Below are 22295 nucleotides of genomic sequence, written 5' to 3'. Positions count from 1 at the left end.
AGGAATTCCTGACCTGTTATTTTACAAACTATAAAATCAGTAATGCAGTTATGAAGATAAACTCTGGTCAATATATCAAAGATCTGAAGAAAATGAGGGTGACAGTATTAAGATTTGGGCCACAGCCAAGAGAAGAACTGTAATAAACTCCATTTCCATTACATCTTAGTTGTTTTATGCATATATGAAGTATCTCTTAAACTAAAACCTGTAAGCAAAAGAATATTGAGTAAAATTCAGACAAAATTTATTTTCCAGATGGGAATGACCTAGACAAGTGATATTTGTGAACATTTGCAAGGCTAAAGTAATTTGAAAACTTGTTTACACAATTGTTTTGTGAGTTGAAGTTGATATACAAAGTTACTTAATGGTTTTTCACTTGAAGATTGAAGTAGGGAACACAGAGAGACAGTAGAGAGGTAATGAAGATGAATGAAAGAATATAGGTAATAAAGGAAGGTGTGTATAACTTATAAGCAGCTAAAATATTTGCCATGGTGTTGAAAACCTCTACTGAAATTCAAGTTGATTTCAATGACTCCTACCCTGTATATGAACCTGTTCTGTGCTGAGAGCTCCTGGCCTCACTATGCAAACCCTTAGCATATTTCCACCCACTGGGCATTTTATTGACCACAGCAAAGAACAGTTACACTGTCTCTGAATAACGAGAGTATCAGCTTGACACATTTAGACAGATTTTTAAAAGCACCTATTTAAAAGAAAGAAGCAGCTTGAAGAAAGAGTTAGAATGTAATGCAAATAAATACTTAAATTCTAAGTCCCCCAGTTTTCCTGTGTGTGGGCAGTTAGTTCTAGTATACTTGGAAATGTCTGTGTTGGTAGGTAATTTAGCAAAATACCTAAGAATACTGTTTTTTATTATGGAAGGATTATAGCTTTTCCCCTTCAGTGATTTAACAGTGAGTGATCATAAATTCAAATGTGTTAACAGTTTTAAATCTCTTATAGGTTACTTAGAGGAACCCATTCTTGTGTGTGTGTGTGTGTGTGTGTGTGTGTGTGTGTGTGTGTGTATGTGTGTAAAGTCAATGATAATGTAGAGACTGACCAGAATGTAAATAATGTAGAGACTGACCAGGTTTTAAATAGCTTTTATAATATGAAAATGACAGGAATTTTGAGAGAAGAATTTAATTAAGATCCTTTTTAGAGGCACATAAGATTGTGAATAGTTCACTCACAATTATGCATGAGGCTACATTTCCTTCTCCTGGCATTGTGGGGTCACCTAGACACTCTCATCCAGCATACCACCAGGTATCCAGGAGGAAGGGATGAAACTTTGCAAAATGCATCCAGTAGACAGAGTATCAGATAGAAAAAGGGAATCAAATTGACATCAGTGTTCCGTGCAGATGAAATCTGGGCTCAATCTCAGATACTTTAGTATCTTACACTTGAAATGGATGTTAAGAATTAATCTAGTTTTGTCAATTGAAGTCTGATCTTCAGGTAAGCTGTTGTATTACCAATGTGCACATCAATGGTATCTATTTTATTCTCTCCTAAAAAACACCATTAAAGTAAAAGAAGCTCATCATTAAAAAGTAAAGCTAGATATTAACTTTTGATAAAGCCAAGATATCCAACAAATTCCTTGTACTTGTTATAGTACTAAACACTGAAGATCCTAAGCAAAATACTACTGATGGAGAATGTTATGGAAAACATGAAATGACAGCTATATATATGTCCTTTCTTAGTCAAATTTGTTGACAACTCTTTTGATTTTTTTCTCCTTCCATATCCTTTCAAATAATTTCTATTTTGCTCTGTCTCTATTACTTGATTGAAACAGCTCTTGTCCAAGTTACCACTGACAACTTATGCTACAAAATTTAAGGAATGCATTTTTATTCTTGTTGATCATTTCTCCGCCTTTACACATGCTCTTATCCTGGCTTCTATGATTAGCACTATCCTATATATTCTGTAAATCTGCTCTGTCCCTATAATGTACTCAGATATTTCAATGGCATTAAATATAAGTTATTTGCTTACGTTTCCCAAATTTACATTTTAAAATCAAACTTACCTCAGCAGTAAGCTCATATATTTAAATATTTCTTGCCATAGACTACTGAGGTTTCATTCTATAATCTCAAATACAATAGGCCCTTAGAGGAATTTTAACTCTGTTCTTAACTTTAGTTTTTTCTCTCTGACACTTTTATTTCCCCTGGGTTTCTCCAAACCAGCGAATGGCACCACCATAATTAATAAAACTTCTCAAGCCATGAACCTGAAACTCATCCTGATTCCTCTATTCTTTACCCTCCATATCTAATCAAACAGTGCCGATTATAGCCCACCAATATATTTTTAAGTCCACCCATTTTATCTCCAACTTGACTGCCATCATGGTAAACCAAATCATCATCAATTCTTGCCTAACAAAATTACTTTCTAACTGCTCTCAGCGTGTCTATTTTTAGATTCCTAAACTAATTGTGTGCAAAGCAGACAGCAGGGTTAAAACAAAATGAAACAAAACAAAAACTTGAATTAGACCTTGCTTAAAACCTTCTGATGGCATCTTATTGCAGTTAGAAGGAAATAAAAATATCTAGACAGGTCCTATATAATCCTTTCTGATATTAGGCTGCCAACCTCTCCACCTTCCTTCATAACTCTATACCTTTCACTCTCTACACTCCTGTCCCATTGTTTTTCTCAGTTTTTCAAACATACCAAGTTCTCTCTCTGCTCAGGCTCTGTGCACATTTCAGTTTTTGTCTGTTTTGCTTACTGTGCTTTTGTTCCTGCTCTTAACATGTTTGCCAATTAATTAATTTTTGCTACTTCATTAAAATTGAAGGAAAAAAGGCATTTTTTCAGAGAATTACTGACCTATTTAAATGACCCTGAAACTACCAACCTATTTTAAATGATATTGGGCAGATATCTCAAGAAGAGAAACAAATTTCTCCTGACTCTGGGCTGAAAAATTTTATGAATATCATTACCTTGAAAAATAGAGATGAATATAACAAACAAAAGGACATCGTTATTCTGTGTTCCTATTCAGTATAAAGATAAATATACACAAAAGAAAAACCGCAAAAGTCACAGTTAACTTTTTGAAAAGGTTGCTGTCTATAAAACTGCTTAACATTGATGTATTTTCTTAGGAGAGCAATAAGAAAGGGAAGCAAGCAAGTGGGCTTTAATAAACCGTTATTTTTTTCATTTGCTATCTTCTTTTTCCTTACCTCTCCTCTAACAATATGTCTCTTAAATTGGGGACAAAACATAGATAATAATTTAAATTTCGAAGAAAAAAAAGAGCTCTTTTAAAATAGTAGTTACAAAAAGTGACGGCCTGCCAGCTGCACTGATGACCTCTTAGCCCGCAGATTGACTCACACTCAGTCCACCTGCAGTGTTGCTCTAACTGGTCTGCTGTGTGGAAGGAGCCCCTTTTCAGTGTGTGTTTAGTCAGTCACATCTCAACTAGTTTCCATGATGTAGTTCAAGTCCTACCTTTCTAATACGCCTCTTGCAGACCATTTGAGCCTGTATGTGGACGTATTCTGACATATGCTGCTCTATCTACCAGTATGACCACTTGATCACCTCTTTTATCTTTTTATAAAATAATTTATGGGGGGATTCTTCTTCCTGGTGACATTCTAATTTCACTGAGGGCAATAATAATGTGCTTTCTGTTTATTTAATATATTTTCTAGTGCTATCTTGTCCTAAGCATTTGTTTTATAATAAAGAATATGATTCACTCAGCAAATAGTTACTGAGTTCTGCCATGAGACTATAATATACGATAGTGCACTGGGAATACAGTGTTAACATATATTAAGTATTTCATATATGTCAAGTATTGTTCTTTGTGTTTTACATTTGAAAACTCAATTTTCACTGTCAAGTTCTGACATAGACACTATTATTACCTCCACCCGCAATTTATAGATAAAGAAACTGAGACGCAGTCACATGAAATAACTTGTTCAAGATCACAGAGGTTGTAAATAATGTCAAGATTTGAATCCATGAAGGCTCACTACAGGTATATGTAATTAACTGCTTAGCTCACTGTACACAAGCTTGTGGAGAACACAACAATTGAATGAGCAATTATAAGGCGACATAAATACTGTAACAGGGTATAGACAGGGTAGAGAGGAACACAAAGGAAAAGATTTAATGTAGACCTGTGGGCTTAAGGTCTATATAGTCTGTACATATATATTATATATAAATTGTGTGTGTGGAGAGAGAGAGGAAGAGAGAGAGAAGCTCTGTGTGTGTGTGTGTGTGTGTGTGTATACCTTATATTGAACATATGCATCACACACACACACACACACACACACACATATACCACACTACATTAGTCCTTAGGCGGTTTTGGTCTTCAATTTGTTTCTATCTTTTGCATACTATCAGTTTTGCATTAAAGTCATTTAAAAGTGGGTTTACAAAAAAAATTACTGCCCTGTCATCAGCAAAATCTTATTGTCTACATTTTCCTACTGAATTCCTGGGAAAAATAATAGGTTTAAATTAGTTTACAGTATAAAACATAAATATTCTCCTAAAATTATATAAACTAATTTCTTCTAAAATGGAGAAAACCATTCTCTTACAGAGTCATATACAAATATATTGCCTGCATTCAAATGTTTGTTTTTTGAATTAATAACCCTATCTAGAATATTTACTAGGAAAAATATCTGAAAGTTTTACAAGTCATATTAATCTTTTAGCAATGGAATTTCAAAATCTTTACAAATGTTTTACCAAAGTAGAACTCTTCATATGTAACAATTGCACTTAACTTTTCAAGTTTGAAAGTTCCTACAGTGCTCCAAAGAGTTTGGCATATTGTCATCTGTGAGAAGACCCAAAATCTCACTCAACTTCTCTCAGCATTCTTTGAACCCAAGGAATAAATTACTCCATCAAGAAGTTATTTTCATTGTCCATTCATTGCTTATGTATTAAGCGCTGATAATATAAAATTAAGTCTGCCATCAGGGGAGCCAGAGACTAGTGGAAAAAGAGATTCCTTGTTTTTGTTTTAATCCTTTTCAGATGACACATCAGTACAGCCTAAGTCTGAACCTCAATGTCTTCCCAAATGTGCCAGGGAGGAAAAGCCTGATGTAAAGAGAAAATGTGACGTGAAAGATGAGCCACAGATGCACTGATAACATAATGCTCTGAGCAGGGCTGCTGCATTGCACAATTCCAGGAGGCAGTCACATTATCGTCTATGTGTTAATAAATAACGCTCTCTGGAGTTGTGCAGTTTACAGCCTGCTTAACCACACCTGGCAGCCCTGACTAGGGCTTCTCTTAATGCTCCAAGTAACAGTTCCATTGAATTCATTTTAGAGACATGAACATCAAACAAACAAGGCTACTCCTCAGCTTCAGAAGCAGCTTTTCAAGAAAATGGAGAGAAAGCAAATCATTATAAAATTCAACATTTACATTGCAGACCATCAATGATTAATTTAAGAGACTTTTTTTTTTTTAAAGTAACCACGCCTACTGGGGGACATGGAGCCAAACTTCTATGAATGATTTCATCTTGCTCCCCAACAAAGCTTTTAATTACGGGTACTTTATAAAGTGCATGATATTAATGAGCCATTTGCTCAGCAGGCTGCTTCCCAGGGCTCCTTCTTTTAGTTCCCTTGACTCTGTGGCAGGACCTGGCAGAATTCAATGATCAGAATTCAATGATCTTTTGCCAACATGAAGGAGATAGATATGAGCATAAGGAAAAAAAAAATACATTGCTCTGCAAAACACTGCTTCATTTCTCAAACACAGAGGGAAGGCAGAGAGGAATAAATTGCATTGGGCTGCTTCTCAGTTTTAAAATAAAGGTTTACAAAGCAGTTTCATTTTTTTTGTGCAATTCATCATTACTTTAATATTATTTGGATAGGAAACTGATTTAACTCAATTATCCTTAACTGAATTCAGGACATTTTAGTCACGCAAACAGGAAAGGAAGAGTGGAGTAGCATGAGAGTTATTAGGGTTGAGACAGAGAAGAAATGTTCCACTCACCCAGCTGCCCACCAGACCATTACTTTTCCCATCTGTAATTACATTCTCTCCACAATTTTATTCTCTTCACAGAGACACATAATCTGACTTTGGAAGTTATCTTTCTAAAGCCATAACATGCTGGAAAGCCTCACAATTTCACAAGCTTTATGGAAAATTCTGGACCTTTCTTCCCCACTGTTTCCTCTTAACTATGATTTCAAAACCTAATTTAGGAACCTAAAAGTTTGGGTTTGGAAGTATTTTTCCGTATCATCCTCCTTACATTGCACAAGTATGAGTTTGTTTCAGGAAAATCTGTCTACAAAAAACATGGAAAGACTCGAACCTGGGAAGGCAAGACTATTGCAGGGGCCAAATTTGATATCAATTAACATTACTTGGTAAAATAAAGCTCAGCATCTGCCTTGTGCAGTTCCTGACAGCCATCCCCACTACTGTCAATTTCCTTCTTCTGAATCTTCCCATCTTACTTTCCCTACACATGTCAGGCAATACTTATAATCAAGGCATATCTCAGCTAACCTTCTCCAAGGTATAAGAGGCACATCTCCTGGTTTCATACTGTGGAGTTATCCTAGGTAATTTATTTATTTATCACATTGGCTAATAAAGCCTCAAATATGTGAAGGACTTATCCAGGTATCACCATAGAATTCTGTGACGATGGGCGTAACTCAGAAGGAGCATTCATGTAGAATCTCAGACATATTTTTTAAATACATGGGCTATTAAATAAGGTGAGAGAAAAAAATATATGTCAAGTACTTTTCTTTTCACCAAACTAATTCAATTTGTGCCACTGACAACACTGATGATGGCTTTTCTGAGAAAAGCCTTCTCAGTTTGAGATTGTCTCAATATTATAAGCATAGTTTTCAGAAATGGACTGCATAAACAACCCTGCACAGAGTTAGAAGCAGAGAGAAAGCAAATGGACTGTGGTTCCATGGAAGGCTCCTCCAAGCAAGCTCTGGGGCTCAGATGTTCCCAGGAAGGAAATACGTGTGCAGAGACTGCTGGGTTGCCTTTCCCTGGTGTTAGCATTCAGAGCCATTGAACATGGACTAATATTCTCCATTATGCAATATCACATTGTTTTACTCTAACCTGTTTTGATCAGAGACAGGCTAGAGTCTGTGGACCTTTTTTTCTACCAGATCTCTGCACTAGGCATGGGTGTAGGTAATAAGAGGAAAATGCCTTGTATGTGAACAGTGGCACTTAGCCTACAAAGGGCTTATTACACATGATCATTTGCCCTAATCCTCCAACAAATGTTTTAAGGAAGGATTATTAACTCCATTTTTAAAATGAGGAAACTGAGGCCTGAAGAGGTGAAAAGGTTGGCTCAGAACCATACAACAAATAATGTCAGAGTGGAGGCTCAAATGCAAGGATTATATTCCTAAATCCAGTGTTTGTTTAACTTATTGCATATCTCTATAGTTACCTGAAACTTAAAATAATTCTATATCATTGTAAAATCTTTCTAAAAATTTCCTAGTGACCTAAAAGAAAAGAGAGAATAGATGATACACCAAAAACTGTGTTTCCATGTTTTTCTGAAGAGCTCTTTTTTTTATTTGATAGGAACATAGAGAAACTACAGAAAAGTCATAGAACAGAGGACAATTCCCTGGAATCAAAGAATACAATTAGGCTAATTTGTTTTTAGTGCACCAAAATATATCTTATGAACAAAGTAGCTGCTGAGCCAAAGCTGTATTCATGGTAGTGATACACACAGGCATACATAAATTGTGATGCAGATAACCAAGTCTTTGTGGTCATTGGAGTATGTGGGGCAGTGAAGGTGAAGCTCATTGACAAGTGTGGTTTGGTTTCTTCCCAGATTTCTCTACTTTCTAAGTTTCTTATTTTTGACTCTATAGGTAATTTTTAAATTATCTAACTACAGTTCTGAGATGTCTATTAATTATTATTTTGCCTTAAAATAGTCTTGAAAAGATATATTGGATATCTTGTGTTTTTAAATGGTCATACACAAAAGATTCTCCTTCCTTATAAAATATTATTTCTTTGCATAAAAAAGGTATTTATTTTAATTAATTGATTTTACTCTACTCACATTTTAAATTCCAACGCTCCAATTCTCGTCAACTGTCAACTAGGTCAATGACACCTAGATCTGCATCTTCAGTGCTCACTTCCTCTCTGTCCAGTTCTTTCTCATACTTCCTGGTCACTGATTTACCTCTGAAACATTTCTCAAGACTGTTCATATTGGCCTGCTTTCCTAAAACCCTTCAACATTTAGTACTTGAATAGCAACAATCTCCTACTTGGTGTTCCTATTTCTACCTCTTTTTCTTCCATTATAAAGACAGAACCTATCTTTTGTCAAAATTTAATAAACAAAAACCTCAGTTAAGTAGAGTCAGGGGACCAGAAAGGGGAGCTCTCATGCTCTACCACTTTGTGGAGCCCAATAGGGAGACAAAAGACTTCCTCTTCTTGACTGGCAAGAACTCAGCCAATGAGAGACTATCACAGCTCAGCCAGTGAAAAGTCCTGGACTCTTTGTTTACTATAGTTCTCACAACTTCCTTTTCCACTCTATAAAAGAGTTCTCCTCATTTTTGCTGGGGGATTGCAAATGCCTTGCTGTGGTTGCAGACCTAAAATTGCAGCTCTTCACTGATCCTGAATAAACCCATTTTTGCTGGAGAAATAATTGGTAGTCTATTTGGTTTATGTAAACACTTTCTAAAATGTAAATATAAGTATGACAATTTTTTATTGAAATGTATAATACCTGAATAAAGAAGGTATTTAAAATATAAAAATATTTATGGGACGGTATTAAAAAAAAGAGTAAAAATGCTGTATGCAGTGTTAGACTTAACTAGGTAAGTATAATGCAAGCATGTAGGTAGCAACACACAAACTTCTCAGGCATTATGTATTATTGTGGAGGATGCAAAAATATATTTTAATGATATCTTTTCTGTTTTTTTTGTATAACTTTAAAATTAAATAATAAAAATGTATATTCAATAGCTGTGTTGCCTAGCATATTTAGTCTAACTGTATCAAAACAACACAGAAAATTCTTTCAAAGCTGAACTCAATTTAATTTTCCGCAGACACAAATTAAAAAAATAATCATATCCAGGCATACAATGCTATTCAATCATTTAAAAATATGCCTTGTTAATTCCTCTTCCTATACTTGGCACATAAATCCCATTTTTCAATGCTTGTCTTTTATTTCTGTCCTAGATCCTACCCAAATTTTCCAGGCGGTGAGGTTCTTCATCATCTGTGTTTCTAATACTCTGTTCAGCCATAAAAAAGAAGGAAATTCTGCCTTTTGCGGTAACATGGATGGGCCTTGAGGGCATTATGTTAAGGCAGCCAGAGAAAGACAAATGCTGTATGATTTCACGGATATGTGGAATCTTAAAAAAACAAACTCACAGATACAGAGAGCAGATTGGTGTTGTCAGAGGCCAGGGTGAGGGTGGGGGAAATGGGTGAAAGAGGTGAAAAGGTACAAACTTCCAGTTACAAGATAAATCACCCCTGGGAATGTAATGTACAGCATGGTGACTGTAGTTAACAACAGTGCGTTGTATATTTGAAAGTTGCTAAGAAAGTAAATCTTGAAAGTTCTCATCACAAGAAAAAAAATTTAACTATGTGAGGTAATGGATGTGGACTAAACTTACTGTGGTAAACATTTCACAATATATACATATATCAAAGTACACTTTGGACTAATACAATGTTAAATGTCAATTATTACCTCAGTAAGACAGGGAAAAAAAGTTCTTGACATGTTGGGCCCATCACTGGACCTCCTTGAAATGAAGAACCTTAACTTTTCATTTCTGAATCTCTCATTTAACCTATAAACTCCTCTAGAGTACTTCATTGTCCTCCGAGTAACCTCTCATCCCTCTTACCCCTAGCCTCAGTTTATAGCATGGCACCTGGATTGGAGCTGAAGCTGGAGCTTTCTGCTGAAATGATGTATTCCCTCAGACTTATAATGGTTATAAGTTGAAACAGAAGCAACATCATTAAAAAAAATAAAACAGAACCCATGTGAAGCTGTGACCCGTAGTCTGGTCTAATGTGTAGAAGAGCTAACCCTGGAGAATCTTTTCATTTCCTATTATGTGAAATAGTTACTAGGTCTTATAAAGGTATCAGAGAACAACAATGAAGACACATGAAAGCCAAGAATCCAATGAATAATCCCTAGCCATGTCTAGCTATAATAAAGAATATGGGTTTCCTTGGTGAAGGACTATTCTGGGTCTTTTGCAGATTTCTAAAGTGCTTAGTATAGTGTCTGTCTCTCCGTATGTGTTCCATGAATATTATGCATTATTATAATTATATTATTGGGTCCCTGTGGTACATCAACTGCTTCCTCTGACCATATGATACTATTTCTTGAATCATTGCTCTGAGTTGCCCAATTGCAAACACAGATAACCTCAGCTCAAATTTTTATACAAACCATCATCCTATAACAGAAACTCACCTTACCTATTTTGCCTTACTTTAAAGTTAATAGAAAATGTCACCTCTTGAAAGATAATTCTTGAGCTCATGTCCAACTTTATTTAATATCTTCATCTGGATCTATACTATTACTATTAGTCTCCTTAAAGTTTACATGTTGTGATAAGCAAACCACTAGGTAAAGTTACAAAATTTGATAGCTATACTCTCTTGATTGTAATATCTTTTCTTTAAAAAGCAGAAACATAACTTGTTGACTGTAAAGAAGATTCAGTAAAAGTTAAAAACAACTCAGAATACATTAAGTAACATAATGAAGCATATTTTCAAAATATGAGAGAACTAGGTCTGGTTCGGAAATCAGTTATAAATGCATTATTTTTTAAAAAAATACTTAATAATAAACTCAGAGGTCTAATCATTGGCAAGTCCTTAACGAGCATGGATTTTTCTTTTTATGAAAAATTAATGAAATAAGGAATGATTTGGTTAGGTTGGGGTCCACCTAGTTTTCCAAACAATATGGTCTTGAATCTTAAATGTTTGGATTATGTTCTAAGCAAGAAAATCAGGTTTCCAACTCTTGACTGGGGGTGTGGAGACATCTTACACATTTTCTATATAAAACTTCATGAAGAAAGCATTAAATGACAGTAAATTAACTATACTAATGCATATGAAATTGGATGCAAAGGTTATGTTAACTGAAAGGTCCAGGAAGTGCTTACTAAAAGCCTTGCTTTTAACTTGGTCACAAGTGCATTAATTTTAATTATTTTTACTGTTAGATTATTAACTCAATGTACATTTGAAATATTGGTTAATTTCCTTCAGTGTTAAATCATAGACTGTCCTCTGCCTCTCATCATGTATACAAAGAACCCATGAATATGAATGCAGAGCATGAGAATGAAGATGGCACAAGGGAAGTAAACAGGGAGCTAGGAGCTACTAATCATCATAATAACAGACTTAGGTACATTGAGGCCTTATTTTATAAATCATTTTTCATTTGGCAGCAATTGACTTGTTTAATGAAAGGACAATTTTTACATCATCTTAGTCTTTGAGTTTTCTCAGCTAGAAAATATTGCACCCATAAGTCACATTCCTTGGAGGCTCCAAGACCAAATCACAAGAACTCAGTTTAATGATAGGCTTTCCTTTTGTGTGCTAGGTCAGTGGTCCCCAACATTTCTGGCACCAGGGACCCGTTTTGTGGAAGACAATTTTTCCACGGACGGGGGGTGGGGGCGATGGTCTAGGCGGTAATGCGAGCGATGGGGAAGCGGCAGACGGAAGCTTAGCTCTCTCACCGGCCGCGCACCTCTGGCTGGGCGGCCCGGTTCCTGACAGGCCGTGGACCAGTACCAGGCCACGGCCCAGGGTTGGGGACCCACGTGCTAGGTGACTCTGTCTTAAGTAGAACTTTACAGCTGTATCTTAGTACCTCCATCTATAAGGGAAGGAAAATGCACTCTGTCACCTACTTGAAGTACACAATCAATAAAGCACATTTAAATCTCTATAAACTTAGGTAGTAGTATGATTTTAGAGCACTTCCCTTCACACACAATCTCTCAGTAAGTGATAAGTTATTGCCATTCTGATACACACACTCACTTATATAGTCACACTCTTCTCGTCTCCCCGGTCTGTCCTTACTTTTCCTTTCCAAGCACTGTGTTAACATCACTTAGTTTCACATACGTAAAGTCAGCACTGAACCCATACTTTCTTCATTCTCATGTGTTATGTTACTTCAGCAGCATCATCACTACTGTATATCGAGTACCACTACATAAAGGCATTTTCTAATGACAGAATAAAATAGGTTTGAGGGGAAATCCACTTTTCTCCCACAAGTGCAGAAGCATGATTAACAGCTCCTCATAGAACAGTGTTTAATCATGATGAGTCACAGAAAATCTTCTTAAAAGTGAGCCCATTAAAAAAAAAAAGTAACATGGTAGAACCTCCCTTTTCTATGACCAAATATTAGTGACACCATGTCCTTCCTCTTCCTCACAATGTCCTTCCTCTTCCTCACCTTCCTCTTCCTCACTTCCTATTCCTTCTTGAGAGGCACATGCAACACACCTTTTAACTAACAAGTTTTATGTACCCATATATTCCAGTACACTTTTTCTGCTTCCTACTTGTTCCTGTAAGATGGAGGAACATTTCTCATTTTAATCATGCTGATCTCCACAGTTTATAAGAGCTGTCTGACACTGGCTTTAAAAGCCAGAAATAAAGTGCACGCTTTGCTATTTTAACAAAGTTCATTCCTTTAGGCAGAGCAGCAAAAGGACTACAGGGCAGTTTATTCCAGTCTCTTTACCAGATACCTCCCACACTTTAATAGATACCCAGCTTTTCACAAGCAAAGGCTGTTCTTCAGATGTACAACCACACTCCTAAGGGATTCTTCTCCACCAGCTATTCAAAGAGTACACTGTGGGATATAAAGATATTTTAATTTGATCCACTGACTGCCTGATGTTTTTAAACATTCCTGGTTTTTAACCAAATTATCATAATTACCAGAGTTTGGTTCTTTCTTCCCTTTCTAAATTATTGCTATATTCTACCTTGCATTCTTTTCGTGGAGCCTCACAAGCAGCTAGATCATCCTAAATGTACTTATTCCAACAAACTGAGAGGAAGGGGACCTAACATAAATCTGCAAAAGGACACAAAGTGTGTTGGGAGGATGGTAAAAAGACCACTTAAAAGAAAACCAAATACTTCATCAGTGACTGCACTTTAAAAGTGTCAAGGTCATACAAAGACAAGAAAAGGCTGAGGAACTGTTACAGACTAGAAGAGTCTAAGGAGAAATCATAACAACATGATTCTGGAACAAAAAAGGCCTTCAGTGGGAAAAATGAAGAAAGTCAGATCAGTTCAATACATTAATAGTTAATACTATTGTACCAATGTTAATTTGCTGTTCTTACCACTGTTCTGTGGTTATGTAAGATGTTAACATTAGGGGAAGTGAATGAGGTGAGGAATATAAGGAAATTATTCAGGCTTTTTTTTTTTTTTTTGGTAACTTTTCTGTATTTCTAATATCAGTTCAAATTTTATTAATAAATAAATAAATAAAATGAAAAAACTGTAAAGCCCATGCACAAACCAAGGTCATGTTCCAGAAGTTTTGGTTGAAGCCTAACTTTCAGGGAAAATGGAGAACCTAGACAGGGAAATGATTAGACAAATATATGGAAAATCAAACTTCACTTTTTAGCAGAGACACCTAAATGAATCATCTAACAAGTTCTGGAGAAACAGCAGATTAAAGGGCCGGGCCTAGAAGGCAGAGAGCAGGGAAACGTGTTTCCTCACTGTTTTCTTCAACATTCCCAGCAACAGAGGAAAGAAAGCAAGCCTGAGTAAGCAGCAAGCCATGTGCTGTGACTCTGGGAAGGCTTCTCCTCCCTCCACCCCCATTTACTTTGTGCTTCTTAAAAGGAAAAAAGTTTACTTGGTTACTGTGACGGAATGTCTTTCCTTAGGAGGACCTGAAACACCTACCAATATTAACGTTCATGGAGATAAAAAGTATTCCTCTTTTAGAATCCCAGATATGATACCAAGGTGAAAAAAAAATCCAGTAATTCACACAAATTGTCTTGTGCAATGACGCCCTAAACTGAATACATAGATTTTGAATAGCCTCAATTAGCAGTGATAAAATATGAGTATCTAGCCTTAGAAAAATTTTAGTTGTTAATAGCATATTGCATTTGCTTAGCATAGTAGATATCCACAGTGTTTCAAAATATATTATGCCGTCATGACATCCTTATAAAATATCAATATATCTAAATTTTCATATGAAAAAAGTGAAACTTCACAAGGCTTATTAACTGCATAACCTACATATGGCAGTAACTGACATTTGGCTTGAGTGCAGAGGAACTCCACGGGCATGGTAAAAAAAATAGCCTGTGTTCCTGGGAGGGAGGAAGCTGATATGCAGCTCAGAGCTGGCTGTCATGTAGGACTGCAGGCCTGATGTGATCTGCCAATTATTCAGCAGGAAATCGAAGTTTCAGCAAAGAAAATTTTGTCAACCAAACACTGACTGTCTTGTTTCTACTCCAACTCAGTTGGAGTCAGAATGGCATTTCTTTTTGGGTTTTTTTTCCCCAATAAATTTATTTATTTTTAGCTGTGTTGGGTCTTTGTTTCTGTGCGAGGGCTTTCTCTAGTTGTGGTGAGTGGGGGCCACTCTTCATTGCGGGGCGTGGGCCTCTCACTATCACAGCCTCTCTTGTTGCGGAGCGCAGGCTGCAGACGCGCAGGCTCAGCAGTTGTGGCTCACGGGCCAAGTTGCTCCGTGGCATGCGGGATCTTCCCAGACCAGGGCTCGAACCCGTGTCCCCTGCCTTAGCAGGCAGATTCTCAACCACTGCGCCACCAGGGAAGCCCCAGAATGGCATTTCTGAAATATATATATTTCTAGGTATAATAGTACATTCATTTCCTCAACAACTATCACTTGAAGACTAAAAAGTGGGATAAACTTGTGGCTATTTTACTATATCTATTGTGAAATATATAACATTTTACTTCATGTAAATATTATGTGATATTTCTTAATATTTAAGGATTCAAAAACTTAGTTTTTTAAAAAATAAAGTGCCGGGGGACCTTCAAGATGGCGGAGGAGTAAGACATGGAGATCACCTTCCTCCCCACAGATACATCAGAAATACATCTACATGTGGAACAGCTCCTACAGAACACCTACTGAACGTTGGAAGAAGACCTGACTTCCCAAAAGGCAAGAAACTCCCCACATACCTGGGTAGGGCAAAAGAAGAAAGAAAAAAAAAAGACAAAAGAATAGGGATGGGACCCACACCAGTGGGAGGGAGCTGTGAAGGAGGAAAGGTTTCCACACAGTAGAAGCCCCTTCGTGGGTAGAGACTGCAGGTGGCGGAGCGGGGAAGCTTTGGAGCCATGGAGGAGAGCGCAGCAGCAGGGGTGCAGAGGGCAAAGCAGAGAGATTCCCACACAGAGGATCAGGGCCGACCAGCACTCACCAGCCCAAGAGGCTTGTCTGCTCACCCGCCGAGGCGGGTGGGGGCTGGGAGCAGAGGCTCGGGCTTTGGTCAGATCCCAGGGAGAGGACTGGGGTTGGCTGTGTGAACACAGCCTGAAGGGGCTAGTGTGCCACAGCTACCCGGGAGGGAGTCCGGGAAAAGGTCTGGAGCTGAGGAAGAGGCAAGAGACCATTGTTTTGGGGTGCGCGAGGAGAGGGGATTCAGAGCGCCACCTAAAAGAGCTCCAGAGACGGGCATGAGCCACGGTGATGAGCGCAGACCCCAAAGATGGGCCTGAGACACTAAGGCTGCTGCTGCCACCACCAAGAAGCCTGTGAGCCAGCACAGGCCACTATCCACAATCCCCAGGAGCCTTTGCAGCACACCACTGCCAGGGTCCTGTGATCCAGCGACAACTTCCCTGGGAGAACACACGGTACACCTCAAGCTGCTGCAACATCATGCTGGCCTCTGCCACTGCAGCCTCGCCCCCCATTCTGCACCCCTCCCTCCCCTCGGCCTGAGTGAGCCAGAGCCCCTGAATCAGCCACTGCTTAAACCTCATCCTGTCTGGGTGGGAACAGACACCCTCAGGTGACCTAAATGCAGAGGCGGGTCCAAATCCAAAGCTGAGCCCCAGGAGCTGTGTGAACAGAGAAGAGAAAGGGAAATCTCTCCCAGCAGCCTCAGGAGCAGCGGATTAAAGCTCCACAGTCAACTTGATGTACCTGCATCTGTGGAATACCTGAATAGACAACGAGTCATCCCAAATTGAGGCAGTGGACTTTGGGAGCCCATAGAGGTGGAATTTGCTGTCTGCCACTGATTTCTTCCTGTTTTATGTTTATTTTAGTATAGTTTTTAATGCTTGTTACCATTGGTAGATTGTTTATTGGTTTGGTCGCTCTCTTTTTCTTTAAATTATTATTTTAATTTTAATAATTGTTTTTGTTTCACTTTTTCTCCCTTTTCTTCTGAGCAATGTGGCTGACAGGGTCTGGTGCTCTGGCCTGGTGTCAGGCCTAAGCCTCTGAGGTGGGAGAGCCACGAGAGACCTCCAGGCCCCACGTAATATTAATCAGTGAGAGCTCTCCAAGAGATCTCCATCTCAATGCTAAGACCCAGCTCCACCCAATGGCTAGCAAGCTCCCGTCCTGGATGGCCCATGTCAATCAACTAGCAAGACAGGGACACACCCCCACCCATTAGCAGAGAGGCTGCCTAAAATCAAACTAAGTTCACAGACACCCCAAACACACCACTGGACGCGGCCCTGCCAACCAAAGACAAGATACAGCCCCATGCACCAAAACACAGGCAGCAGTCTCCTACACCAGGAAGCCTACACAAATCACTGCACCAACCAGACCCACAGGGGGCAGACAACAAAAACAACGGGAACCACAAGCCTGCAGCCTGCCAAAAGGAGACCCAAAACACAGTAAGTTAAACAAAATGTGAAGACAGAGAATTATGCAGCAAATGAAGGGGCAAGGTAGAAACCCACCAGACCAAACAAATGAAGAGGAAATAGGCAGTCTACCTGAAAAAGAATTCAGAGTAATGATAGTAAACATGATCTAAAGTCTTGGAAATAGAATGGAGGAAATACAAGAAATGTTTAACAAGGACCTAGAAGAACTAAAGAGCAAACGAACAATGATGAACAACACAATAAATGAAATTAAAAATTCTCTAGAAGGAATCAATAGCAGAATAATGGAGGCAGAAGAACGGAGAAGTGACCTGGCAGATAAAATAGTGAAAATAACTACTGCAGCGCAGAATAAAGAAAAAAGAATGAAAAGAATTGAGGACAGTCACAGAGACCTCTGGGACAACATTAAATGCACCAACATTCGAATTATACAGGTCCCAGAAGAAAAAGACAAAAAAAAAAAAAGGGACTGAGAATATATTTGAAGAGATTATAATTAAAAACTTCCCTAACAATGGAAAGGAAATAGTCAAGTCCAGGAAGTGAAGAGTCCCATACAGGATAAATACGCCAAGACACATATTAATCAAACTATCAAAAATTAAACACGAAGAAAAAATGTTAAAAGCAGCAACAGAAAAGCAACAAATTATATACAAGGGAATCCCCATAAGGTTAACAGCTGATCTTTCAGCAGAAACTCTGCAAGCCAGAAGGGAGTGGTAGGACATATTTAAAGTGATGAAAGAGAAAAACGTACAGCCAAGATCACTCGGCCCAGCAAGGATCTCATTCAGATTTGATGGAGAAATTAAAACCTTTATAGACAAGCAAAAGTTAAGAGAACACAGCACCACCAAAGCAGCTTTGCAACAAATTCTAAAGGAACTTCTCTGGGCAGGAAACACAAGAGAAGAAAAAGACCTACAAAAACAAACCCAAAACAATTAAGAAACTGGTAAGAGGAACATATATATTGATAATTACCTTAAATGTAAATGGATTAAATGCTCCAACCAAAGATACAGACTGGCTGAATGGATACAAAAACAAGACCTGTGTGTATGCTGTCTACAAGAGACCTACTTCATCCATGCCAGTGGAAATCAAACAAAAGCTGGTGTAGCAATTTTCATATCAGACAAAATAGACTTTAAAATTAAGCATATTACAAGAGACAAAGAAGGACACTACATAATGATCAAGGGATCAATCCAAGAGAAAGATGTAACAATTGTAAATATATATGCACCCAACATAGGAGCACCTCAATACGTAAGGCAAATGCTAACAGCCATAAAAGGGGAAACTGACAGTAACACAATCATAGTAGGGGACTTTAACACCCCAGTTTCACCAATGGACAGATCATCCTAAATGAAAATAAATAAGGAAACACAAGCTTTAAATGACACATTAAAGAAGATGAAATTAATTGATATTTATAGGACATTCCATCCAAAAACAACAGAATACACTTTCTCTCAAGTGCCCATGGAACATTCTCCAGGATAGATCATAACTTGGGGCACAAATCAAGCCTTGGTAAATTTGAGCAAACTGAAATCTTATCAAGTATCTTATCCAACGACAATGCTATGAGACTAGACATCAGTTACAGGAAAAAAACTGTAAAAAATACAAACACATGGAGGTTAAACAATACGCTACTAAATAACCAAGACATCTCTGAAGAAATCAAATTACCTAGAAGGAAATGACAATGAAAACATGACCAGCCAATACCTATGGGATGCAGCAAAGGCAGTTCTAAGAGGGAAGTTTAGAGCAATACAATCCTAACTCAAGAAACAAGAAAAATCTCAAATAAACAACCTAACCTTACACCTAAAGCAATTAGAGAAAGAAGAACAAAGAAACCCCACAGTTAGAAGAAGGAAAGAAATCATAAAGATCAGATCAGTAATAAATGAAAAAGACATGAAGGAAACAATAACAAAGACCAATAAAACTAAAAGCTGGTTCTTTGAGAAGATAAACAAAATTGATAAACCATTAGCCAGACTCATCAAGAAAAAAGGGAGAAGACTCAGATCAACAGAATTAGAAAGAAAAAGGAGAAGCATCAACTGACACTACAGAAATACAGAGGATCATCAGAGATTACTACAGAAACTGTATGCCAATGAAACAGACAACCTGGAAGAAATGGACAAATTCTTAGAAAAGCACAATCTTCTGAGACTGAACCAGGAAGAAATAGAAAATATAATCAAACCAATAACAACCACTGAAATTGAAACTGTGGTTAAAAATCTTCCAACAAACAAAAGCCCAGGACCAGATGGCTTCACAGGTAAATTCTATCAAACATTTAGAGAAGAGCTAACACCTATCTTTCACAAACTCTTCCAAAATATAGTAGAGGGAGGAACACTCCCAAACTCATTCTACAAGGCCCCCATCACCCTGATACCAAAACCAGAGAAAGATGTCACAAAAAGAGAAAACTACAGGCCAATATCACTGATGAACATACATGCAAAAATCCTCAACAAAATACTAGCAAACAGAATCCAACAGCACATTAAAAGGATTATACACCATGATCAAGTGGGGTTTATCCCAGAGATGCAAGGATTCTTCAATATATGCAAATCAATCAATGCGATACACCATATTAACAAATTGAAGGATAAAAACCATATGATAATCTCAATAGATACAGAAAAAGCATTTGACAAAATTCAGCACCCATTTATGATAAAAACTCTCCAGAAAGTAGGCATAGAGGGAATCTACCTCAACATAATAAAGGCCATATATGACAAACCCACAGCCAACATCATTCTCAATCATTCTCAACTCACTGCTATTATTCAACATAGTTTTGGAAGTTTTAGCCACAGGAATCAGAGAAGAAAAAGAAATAAAAGGAATCCAATCTGGAAAAGAAGAAGTAAAACTATCACTGTTTGCAGATGACATGATACTTACTGTACACAGAAAATCCTGAAGATGCTACCAGAAAACTACTAGAGCTAATCAATGAATTTGGTAAAGTAGAAGGATACAAAACTAATGCACAGAAATCTCTTGCATTCCTATATACTAATGATGATAAATCTGAAACAGAAATTAAGGAAACTCTCCCGTTTACCACTGCAACAAAAAGAATAAAATACTAGGGATAAACGTACCTAAGGAGACAAAAGACCTGTATGCAGAAAACTATAAGACACTGATAAAAGTAATTAAAGACGATACAAACAGATGGAGAGACATACCATGTTCTTGTATTGGAAGAATCAACATTGTGAAAATGAATATACCACCCAAAGCAATCTACAAATTCAATGCAATCCCTACCAAACTACCAATGGCATTTTTCACAGAACTAGAACAAGAAATTTCACAGTTTGTATGGAAACACAAAACACCCCGAATAGCCAAAGGAATCTTAAGAAGAAAAATGGAGCTGGAGGAATCAGGCTCCCTGACTTCTTACTATACTACAAATCTACAGTAATCAAGACAGTATGGTACTGGCACAAAAACAGAAATATGGATCAATGGAACAGGATAGGAAGCCCAGAGATAAACCCATGCACATATGGTCAACTTATCTTTGATAAAGGAGGCAAGAATATACAATGGAGAAAAGACAGCCTCTTCAATAAGTGGTGCTGGGAAAACTGGACAGCTACATGTAACAGAATGAAATTAGAACACTCCCTAACACTGTATACAAAAATAGTCAAAATGGATTAAATTTCTAAATGTATGGCCTGACACTATAAAACTCGTAGAGGAAAACATAGGCAGAACACTCTATGACATAAATCACAGCAAGATCCTTTTTGACCTGCTTCCCAGAGTAATGGAAATAAAAACAAAAGTAAAGAAAAATAAACAAAATATACAAAAATAAACAAATTGAAATAAAAATAAACAAACTTAAAAACTTTTTCACAGCAAAGGAAACCATAAACAAGACGAAAAGACAACCCTCAGAATGGGAGAAAATATGTGTAAACGAAGCAACTGACAAAGGATTAATCTCCAAAATACATAAGCAGCTCATGCAACTCAACATCAAAATAAACAAACCAATCTAAAAATGGGCAGACCTAAATAGACATTTTCTCCAAAGAAGATATACAGGTTTCCAACAATCACATGAAAGGATGCTCAACATCACTAATCATTAGAGAAATGCAAATCAAAACCACAATGAGGTATCACCTCACACCAGTCAGAATGGCCATGATCAAAAAATCTATAATTAATCAATGCCGGAGTGGGTGTAGAAAAAAGGGAATGCTCTTGCACTGTTGGTGGGAATGTAAATTGATACAGACACTATGGAGAACAGTATGGTGGTTCCATAAGAAAGTAAAAATACAACTACCATATGACCTAGCAATCCCACTCTTGGGCATATACCCTGAGGAAACCATAATTCAAAAAGAGTCATGTACCACAATATTCATTGCAGCATTATTTACAATAGCCAGGACATGGAAGCAACCTAAGTGTCCATCAACAGATGAGTTGATAAAGATGTGGCACATGTATACAATGGAATATTACTCAGCCATAAAAAAATGAAATTGAGTTATTTTTAGTTAGGTGGATGAACCTAGTGTCTGTCAGACAGAGTGAAGTAAGTCAGAAAGAGAAAAACAAACACCATATGCTAACATATATATATGGAATCTAAAAGAAAAAGGTTCTGATGAACTTAGGGGCAGGACAGGAATAAAGAAGCAGATGTATAGAATGGACTTTAGGACACAGGAAGGGGGAAGGGTAAGCTTGGATGAAGTGAGCGAGTAGCATTGACATATATACACTACCAAATGTAAAATAGGTAGTGGGAAGCTGCTGCATAGCACAGGGAGATCAGCTCGGTGCTTTGTGTCCACCTAGAGGGGTGGGATAGGGAAGGTGGGAGGGAGATGCAAGAGGGAGGGGATATGGGGATATATGTATACATATAGCTGATTCACTTCGTTATACAGCAGAAACTAACACAACGTTGTAAAGTAATTATACTCCAATAAAGATGTTAAAAAATAAATATACGATTTTTAAAAAAAAATAAGGTGTCATACAGCCCAACTCAGGTAAAACAAATTGCCTGAGTTGCACTTTTTATAAAAATTCTTGAGAATTTTTAAAGAGGAAGAAGAAAAAAAAAAACGAACTCTGGAATAATTTCTCCCTCAACTATGTTACTGGTTACCAGGATCAAGAAAGAAAAT

This window comes from Monodon monoceros, unplaced genomic scaffold (assembly GCF_005190385.1).
Source record: "Monodon monoceros isolate NGI ecotype Baffin Bay Population unplaced genomic scaffold, NGI_Narwhal_1 Super_Scaffold_20, whole genome shotgun sequence".
In the NCBI taxonomy this organism is placed as follows: domain Eukaryota; kingdom Metazoa; phylum Chordata; class Mammalia; order Artiodactyla; family Monodontidae; genus Monodon; species Monodon monoceros.
This window is presented reverse-complemented; position numbering follows the sequence as displayed.